At 48.0% G+C, this 9,671-nt stretch overlaps 1 protein-coding gene across 2 annotated transcripts in view; it reads right to left on the bottom strand.

Annotated features, from left to right (window-relative positions):
* Positions 1-8,359: 8,359 nt before the first annotated feature.
* Positions 8,360-9,671, bottom strand: part of EIF4G3 (eukaryotic translation initiation factor 4 gamma 3) — a 96,740-nt gene continuing 95,428 nt past the window's right edge. For both annotated transcript variants that reach the window (XM_031062990.1, XM_031062989.1), the window contains one exon: positions 8,360-9,671. This exon is cut by the window's right edge and continues 874 nt beyond it. The gene's annotated coding sequence lies outside the window, so the exon portion shown is untranslated.

Genomic DNA, 9,671 nt, shown 5'->3' with positions numbered 1-9,671 from the left:
AGCCCCGCCGAGCCCTCATCTCAGCCCCGCTGGATCCTCAGCACAGTCCCCCCAGGCTGCGACCACCCCGCCTTCTCTTCAGCCCTACCAAAACCGTGTGGACGTGTTCCTGTGTCACCTGCTCCAGGTGACCCTGCCTAGGCATGGGTTTGAAGTGGATCTTCTCCAGAGGCCCCTTCCAACCCCAACTATTCTGTGTGTACCCGTGAATTCCCGTTCCGGAGCACTCCAACCTGTATCTCACCTCCAGCCTCTTGCTGCGTGCTCTGCTCGCCCTCTGCGGTATCCCCGGTGCCGCCTTCCCTTTGCCTCATCCCTCATTAGCTGTGTAATTATTGCCTGCCGCAATTACACCAGTCCCAGCGCTGAGGTCTGGCTGCAAGCTGGGAATTTTCTGTCCCAACACGCTCACAAGTTCTCGCATGTGGGAAGGATCCCTTTCCTGATGATGCTTTGCTGTTTCAGGCGGTTTTTACCTGTGCCTCTGCTGCTCAGGGTGAGGACTATCACGACGAGGCAGAGCTGAGGTGTGACCCACACTTGTATCTTCATTGCCAGGCAATCTCAGCTGTGCAGATACACGGAGAGGTAAAAACCAAGCTTCTCTTGCGTACCTCTTGCTACACTTTGCTCCAAGTCTACTTTATTTAGCTAGATCCATGGATGTTCTTTTTTTTTCCCCTTCCTTCAAAACCCACTGCTTTACCTAACCTTGAGTTAAAGGCAGAATTCCTCAATTCCCTACCTATCCTTATTTTCTGCCATAAGCATGCTTAGAATCACAGAATCACCAAAATTGGAAAAAACGTTAAGATCATTGAGTCCAGCCTTTCCCATGGCACTGCCAAGGCCACCACTAAACCACATTTTCAAGTGCCACATCCACACATTTTGAACAGCTCCAGGGATGGTGACTCCTGGTACACCACAGCAATTTCATCTGCTGTCTATTGTCCAAGCAGTTTTCTCCTTTTTGTTTTCTGTACTGATCTTTACCCATCTCCTGCCAGCCTCTCTCCCCATCTGTGTTTTTACAATCTGAAGACCATATGGGCACTTATCCATTTATTTGGGCACTTTTATCCCTGCTGTGATGGGAAACCCCTCTGTGAGCACATTACGAAGCATTTACACCATTCAAAGCACTGCAGAGGTGTCACATTTCTGCAGTAATGCCTGTTTCTTGTCCAAGCTTTTCCCAACTCTTTCCTCTGTAGGTGACTACTCTAAGTTTGCTACACCTGAAAATGTCACCTTCTAAAGGCTTGTGAGCAAAGCCTGGCCCTGTTCAGTCTCCTCCACTCCAGAGGATCCCAGCGATGTGGAGCTGAGCAGCCCTGGGAGTGCTGCAGACAGATGGCTCCACTTTGCTGAACATTCCTGTCTTGCCTGTGAGTGTGAACAAGCCCTGTGCAACTGCAGAAAAATGTGTTCTTTGGCTTTTTCCCCCTGCGGTGCCTCTCTGGCAGGAGGGGAAGGTAGAGCAGAGGGGAAGGAGGGGGAATGTGCTCCTTTACTACTGAGTTTTAATACAGCAAGAAGGAAAAGATGAAATCAGACCAGCAGCTCTCCCTTTGCCCACTGCAAGGATGTGCCCCAGCACCTGTGTTGGCTGAGCCACAGAGCTGCAAGCAGAGGAGAAAAGCTGCTGTTGTCTCCTTCTCTGGATATTACCTCAAAATCCATCCCAGAGGGGAAGAGCAGACCCTTCACATTCCTTACAGCCACTGCTCTGTCTACTCTGCTCCACTTTTTGGGCAGATTTGTGTCATTTGTGTCCCTCTTCCTGTTCCCACAGGAATGAAGCTGTGGGAAGCTTAGAGCCAACACAGGAGGAAGGCACAGGGAAATCCATGGCCAGGGAATCAGACTGAAGCAGGGAGCTGCTGCCAGAGTTATTTGCGATGGTGTCAAGCACTATCACAGTCAGAAATACTTCTAATAAGTATTAAACACTTTTAGTAAGTACTGAGCACTGTTAATAAGCACTAAACCTTCTCAATACCTTTCCTGCTGGCAGGTGCCATGGACTAGTAAGATTCCAACTGTTTTTTCCCCTGAAAATAATTCCGTTTGATTCCACCTTGCTGTCTCTTCGAGCTCTCCTGAGCCTCCCCACAGCTTTGGGCTTTGGCTGTGCTGCTTGCAGATCATCCAGACACGTGGCTTTTGTTCCCAAGGAGTCACTGCACAATTTGCAGTCCAGGGTTTTACTGTTTCCACCCAGTGCCCAGAGCAATGCCACACTGTTGTTCTTCTCCTGCAAACACAAGAACCTGTTGTGTTTCTGGTTTAGATACAGCTTTGAATTAGGTTTTAAATCTGCCCATGGAAACTCCATTCCAGGGGTTATTTTGTTGACTTTCTTACCCTACACCAACTCACATTTTCCCCACTTTGCCACATTTTTTATTTAAAGTGAACACTTTTGAATTTAATAAGCACTCTTCTGTGAGGCTTAACAGCTATCTGCCACATTATTAGCTTTTTTTATTACCTCTGTCAAACTGTGCACCTGCTGAAATAATCTTCTGTGGATACATTCTCCATTCTGCTGCGCCTCTGTTGCCAAATGCTCTTTCTACATTGACCTGCAGCTCCAAACTTCAGCTCTGAATACATTCAGGCCTTGCCTCTGGTGTTGTGACCCCAAGCTTTTATAAATTTTCCACTTTTTCACTTTTACCTCAGCTTTTACATTTATATTAGAAAGCCTTTTATGCCCTTCTGACCTGCAGTCCACCTGGCTCAGGGGGAATTTCAGCCTTTTTTCCAGCCCAGCCCATATCTCGTCACCACCAGACTGAGAAGCTCTTCCCTGTCACTCTGCTCTTTCATCCCTACAACTCCATGTTCTGCTGCTGCTTCTTCAGCTTCTTGTGCTTTGAAAAACCAATCCAATATCATATATACACATAATCCAGTATTCCCTGAGAAGATCTTTACCTTCAGATCTCATTATACATGAATTTCTATCCAAGGGGGCTGTTTTGGTTCTGTGCCCAGCCACGAGGGGATGGTTGCTGCTCTCTTCAGCTTGACCCTGTGAATCTGCACAGGGAGTGATGCCAAGCACAGCAATCCCAGAACCCTCACTGAACCAAACATTTCATTCATGTGGGTCTCTCACTTGTTGAGCCACACATAAACTTCCAGAGGCTTTCTGCCCTCAGTGAAACAAGCATTACACAAGGAGCTGTTACGTGGTGGTGTTGCCCTTCCTGCAGACACACACATAATTCTTGTCTTTATGCCTGAGCTGCTTTTTTAGTTCTCACTTCTACTTTACTTATTAAGGGATTTTTTTCCCCTTTACATGTCTTGTAGAAATAGGGATTTTTAGTCCTTAAAATGGCAATTTTCCACTTTGTTGCTGATTTACTTCACTGAAGACATCTCTAATGCTCACCAGAACAACTCACAACTCTCTTCCAATTCATCTTTACTTTTTTTCAGCTGCAGAGTCTTACTGTCATCCCTGCAGCTCCTTTAATTCTATGCAAAAATCACTCATTTTCTGCTTTCAACCCCAAAATGCATATTCTCTGCCTCTTCATGGCTTTCAAGATATCACTTTTGATTTCTTTATTCCTTATCAGCTTCCTAATAATTAGTTCTCCATACTTTTCCCAGTGTCACTCTACACCATCTCCCAGCTGATCTCCCTAGCTGCCCCTCTCACACTTCCTTATCTTTTCAAACATTTCTCCCTTTCCAAGGGGTATCCCATTCCTCTATGCATTTTCAAACCAAGCAACCCATTTTTTACATCAGGTCTAGCAAGTGAATTAAAAAACACTTAAATACACCAAAGCTGGTTTCATTCTGGAGCAAGTGTAGAATAGAAACACCACTGGAGCCAACAGGAATTTGGAGCAGGAAAATATTACGGACTGAGCAGCCTCCACAGGCTGCTGCTTTTCTAGAAACACCCAAATTTGAAATAGATCCCAAGTGCAAATGAGGTGGGTGCTGTCATCACTGGAGGACCAGGGGCTGGAAGTTGTGATTCTTTTTCTGCACCACTTTTGGCATTATAGTAATTTTATCCAAAGCAGGCACATGAAGTGACCCCTCCACTAAGCAATGAGCAGCTGAAGATCACCAACTCAACACTGCACACAGGGACAGCTCTCCCAAAGCCACACATCCTCACAGGTAAGAGATCTGGCAGTGGGAGTTTCATTAACTCTGAACCAAACAGTGTTTTGGATGAAAAGCAGTGAGCTGCTTGCAGGGGCTGCTCCCCTCACCTGGGCAGGCAGGAACTTGCTGCCAGACCTCCTGGCTGGAACGATTTTGCAGCCACAAAAGCTCATTTTTGGCTGCCTCATGTGCACTCACCCCCCACCATAAGCAGCCTGGCTGGACTCTGCGGTGTGAGAGCAGTGCCATGCCTGTGAGCCTTTCTGGGAAGACAACTGAACAGGAATTTAAAGCTTTTTTGGTGATGGCTCTTGCTGGAAGAGCTCTAGAGCTGGCTCACTTGTTGCTCTGTGGAAAATCTTGTCAATTGGCTTTTCTTCGAGATGTCTCAGCTGCAGCTCAGGCTCCTGCTCAGAACATCCACCTTGTGATGCTGCAGGAGACCTGGAGAATCAGATACATTTACTTGGAGAACAGATAAAACACTCCGATCCTGTTTTACAGATGAGTGAAATTCCCTGTGTTTCTGATCCTGCTGTATGCGAACACCCTGGGTGGGACAGAGCTGTGAGCTGAGTCCATGCCCATGAATTCATGCAGAGGTGGTGCTGAGTGCCTGCTCCCTTCATGGGAGTGATTCCCTGTACTCTCACACGAGTGGGAAGTGGCCAGGACCAATGGATTATTCACTTCATGCCATCTGTAATGTCACAGAGCATTTGTACCAGGTGTTATTTCAGAGCAGCTCACCCTGCATGCTGAAATGACCCATTTCCCTTCACAGGTGAGACCTGAATCCACCAGCTGCATCTGCCAAGATGATCTTTGCAGCTCCTTTCCAGCTCTTCTCCAAAACTGTGTGATAAACCCCTTCTAACAGGGCTCTGCTCCCCTCACTAATGCTTTGTACGTGGGAGCTTAGTAAAACTCTGCCTTAGGGTAACATCTGCCATTAATTCTTGCAGGGGACTGCAACAGAACAGCCAAGAGCTTCACTGCTCTCTCCCCTCACTCAGTAACACCAACATTTCCCAACCAGCAGCATCTATTGCCTTCCCCACACCTACTCCCCTCTTTCCCACTTGCTGCCACAGCATATCCATCCCTGCAGCTGGGCCAGCAACTTGGACAAATTCCCCTACGGAAAGGACTGAATGCAGTGGGAGCTGGTTTTATTCCTGTTGCCGTCTCAGCACAATTTAGCAGCTGGAAATGTGAAAGAGAAGCTGGTGCCACATGACAAAGCTTTCCACAGTCAGCATCCCTACAGCAGTGTTTAAAGAAGCAGGAGTTATTTCAGCAAACTGCAGATCCACAATACTTCACCAAAGGTGGCAAATGGAGCCCCTTGACAAATACAAGGGTAGACAACCTGAGGTTTCCTTGGGTATTGTGATTTAGTCACGCCGCTGGAAGCTGACTTAATCAATTTCTTGCTCTGTTCTTTGCCCATTGCTGCTTTTCCTCCAATGGCTCCTTGCAGGTTGTGTATCTGAAGAAAGCCAAGCAGGATTCTCTGGGCTGAAGCCTCCTGGTCCCCAGGTTCCACCCTACAGTTGTTGCAGGTTGGCCCCAGGCACAGCAAACCTGGAGTTTCTGTCAGCGTGTGGGGCCTTGTGCAAACCTCGGGGCTGGCACCTCATGAAAAGCCAGTGGTGTGTGAAGAGCTCAGGCTCTTACTGGTGCTGCTTGACTTCAGATACTGCTCAGCTGGCAGCTTCCAGGCCAACACCTTCCAGAGAGCAGAAAGGCTGAGTTCCAGTTCCCAGCCTGACTGGGAGAAGCAGGAGCTTGGAGCTCAAACACCTCCCAGTGGACTCACCCCCAGGCAGAGCCCAGCATTCCTGGCCCAACTCCACCATGCAGCATCTCACCCTCACATATGACCTGCAGCCAGCAGCCAGCTCTGCTACAGGTGGTTCAGTGCCTCAGGGCCAGGGCTGTTGGCTCTAAGGGCACAAAAGCATTCTGGGGAGGTCTGATTTTGAGTTTTCTGCCCCCAAAGTTAAGCCCTCCAGAATCTGTGAAAGAAACCAAGCATACAGGCCTAGCTAGCAGCTTCTCTGCTCTGCTCAGGACACTTCTGACAAAGCAACCAGGGGTGTCTACCAACAACTCATCATGGGGGCAAATGCAGCAGAACAATCACAGCGACCCTCTGGCAATGAGATGGCAACATCTGCAATTGGCTTTAAATGTTTTCAGAATGCTTAGCAAGTTAAAGGGACTTTTGAGAGACTGCTTTTCCTTTCTCAGTAAAAACAATATATAGGGCTGGAACAAAAGCTCTGTGGGTCACAGCAACAACTGATCTAAATTACTACTGGCTTAAACCTGCCTTGTGCACACTAAAAACCACCTCTGCAGAGGAATCCCTTCTCCTGAGCCTCTCCTGCCATGTGGCCTATCACATCCTGCAGCAGGGAAGGCTGGTCCCAGGCAAAAAAACCCCAGGAGCTGGACTCCATGATGCTGATGGGTCCCTTCCTACCCAGCATTTTCTAGGATTCTATGAAAAGACACTTCCATACACCAAGATCTGCTCCTGGACCTGAGGCCTTTTTGGAAAACAAGGTAAAAGCTGAACATGTTAACACAAGCAGAGAGCACAGCACCCAGGATCAGTGTATTTCCTGACCTCATTCCCAGAAATGGCTGATCCTCTTCTGAAAACCCTTTCCTAGAAAGAAACCAGCCTTAGGTGGACACCTGGCCTGAAAATGTGCTGTTTGGTGGCTTCAGGTTAGGGGACATTCTCAGTAATAAAGAGGGATGTAAGCAATGCATCTGCTCCTTGCCTGTGCTTCTGACAGTGCCCCAGCCTTGGGAAAAGAAGGGTTCCCAGCAGCAGAAATGGTTCTAATTGCACTATTCCATGCTGAGTTGCCTTAACCCCCTGCCACAGTCAGGAGCCTGCACACAAGATGTGTTTCAACAGGATGAAGACTAGGAGAAAAAACCTCAGCATAACCTGCAGTATTCTTGGTGTAACCTGCTGCCCTCCCTGCTGAGGCTTTGCTGTAGCATTGGGCCTGTGACCACAGCTCAACTCTCCTCACTTAGACAAAATGAGGCTCCTGCAAATTGCACTCCATGGGAACCTGTTTTAATTAATAATTCCCTTTTCTATTTCATATACCTTACAGGTTTTTTTGTATTTTAACACCCTTCACAAGAAACCGGTTCCATGAGCCGTATCCTGAGGAGCCACAACCACCTGCAAACCTGTTTTCCTTTCCTAGAAGGAAACTGGAAAGCAACTGGGTGCAGTAAATGCATGGCATAGAACACAAGAGGAGCAGAGGAAGGAGTCAGGAGTTCTGCTCCTTGCAGTGACATTGTTGGGAAGCTGAAACTTCAGATGACACATCCACAGCTGGAGACCTCAACGCCTTGTGCATAAACTGCTCACAGCATCCAGCGTGCAGCTGAACTGATTTAACTTCAGAGAAGCCAAAACCTGCCATGCTGCAAACCCAGCTTTGGGTAATTCTGAAAACCCCCTCGTGAAAATCTCTGAGAAGTCCCTTCCTGGCCTTTGCAGGACACTAACAGGGCAAGTTCTCACCCCTGGAACGTCATTAAAGGCTCTAACAAAAAGGGGAAAGATTTCCTCACCTCACCTGTACCCACCTGCTGGCAATTCCCATTCCCTCCAGGCAGTGCTTTTCCAACTCTTTGAGCCAGAAGGTTCCAGCTCCCCAGACAGATTCCCCAGCCCTGACACACCCAGGGATTCACAGGGCTGTTCAAAGGCTCTGCAGCAAGTCTGTCCTTTCCAATCCAAGGCAATGAGAGAGAAATCAGTCCTTGCATGGCTCTGCTGTTGCACACTCACATTCCCAGCAGGCTGACACTGCCCACCCTGAGAGGAATTCCATCATTTGCCCACACCAGCTTGGCAATATTTACCCTTATTTACATACAAACTGGCGTCCATTTAATTCAACTATTTAACTGCTACAAACCACCATGTACCGCTCAAAAAAAAGCCTTTTGGAAGAAGAGCACCCATATGACGTTCTGCAGAGGTGTGACAGACACCCCTGGAGCCCTGCTGGGTGGGGGTTCTGTGGGGACAGACCTTTTGGAGACCTTGAGAGCCCATCCAAACCTCTGGGCCCAACGGTGAGGCTGAGGCATCACTGGATGTGGTACATGCAGATACATGAGCATACAGTAACGGTGAGAATATTTTTTTCCTTTTTTTTTCTTTTTTTTTAACAAAACATCAGAGAAAAGTGTTTTATTGTTACTAAAAAAAAAATAACCAAACAATGCTCTAGTGTTTTAGGCCATGGATTCTCTAGCTCAGATTCATGGGGTGGAACACGTTAACAGGGAAAGTGTCTCATGGACCTCTCCCCTCTGGCCACAACCAGGCACCTCCTCCCTTCCCCGTGGTGATCAAATCACATCCTCAGGCAAGTACAGCAATTGTTTACATGTAAAAGTAAGATTAGGAAAGTAATGCATTTGTAGGCTTTCTTCCCTTTTTCTGTTTCTTTTTTGTTGTTTTGTTTTTTTTTAAAGAAGTGATTTAGCAGCTGGAAAGAAAAAGACAGCATCATGTGAGCAGTCAGTGCTGCAGACACCCCCAGCAAATGCTCCACAGGTTACTCACGGTCCATGGCCCACAGTTCACAAACCACATTTCAGGGCTTCCCCAGCTTTGCAGAGTCCTTGATGGCAGGTTCTCCTCACAGTGAGAGCCAGCAGGTCCTCTTGGGTGGCAGCAGCTGGGTCTGGAGCAGCAGCCTGGGTAGGGAACAGCACGGGAAGAGCTCCCACGGCTGAGGCCGTGCCCTGGCCGTGCTGGCACTCGGGCAGTGCCGGGCGGGCAGCGCCGCTCCTCCATCCTGCACCCTCCTGGCGTGGGCTGTCGGATCTTGGCTCTCACAGCTGCGGCCTCCGGAGCTGCCAGGGTCACAAGTCCCCACTGATCCACGTCACAGAGACCCAGCTGGGGTCGGGCACCGTCCGCCCTGAGGTCACGTCCCAGCCTTGGGAACCAACTGCTCCCGCTCGGCCACGCAGCCACCGGCTGCTCCTTGGCCAGGGGGCTTCTCGGCACAACTGTATCCCCTTTTTTCGTTTTTTTTTTCCTTTTTTTAAACAACAATTGCTCTCACCCTTCATTTTTGGTAGTCACACATACAGACACACACTATATGTACACAATTTGGGCCCGAGGACCTACGGCATGCCAAGGAAGCCAGCACCGCTCAGGATGGTGCACACATTCAGCAGCTGTCAAAGGAGAAGTCATTTTACTTTCTTTTAAACTTGCAATGTTTGTCTTTATTTTGTTCTTTATATTTTGAAAGTGAAAAGAAATAGTATTGAGTCAATTTCTTTCTTTTTTTTTTTTTTTTTTTAAATATTTGTTCTATGTATTTACAAGCCTTAAAGTTGCTCTAAAGGTTCTCAAAGTATCACTAGTACTTTTTTCCCCGGGGTAGCACGGTTTTCAATGAGTTATTTTCGGAGCACTCTGGTCCGCAGCAGTTTTCTCAAATGCATTT

This window comes from Geospiza fortis, unplaced genomic scaffold, assembly GCF_000277835.1.
Source record: "Geospiza fortis unplaced genomic scaffold, GeoFor_1.0 scaffold4, whole genome shotgun sequence".
Lineage (NCBI taxonomy): Eukaryota > Metazoa > Chordata > Aves > Passeriformes > Thraupidae > Geospiza > Geospiza fortis.
Note: the sequence above shows the minus strand (reverse complement) of the source record. Positions and strands in the feature narration are given on the sequence as shown.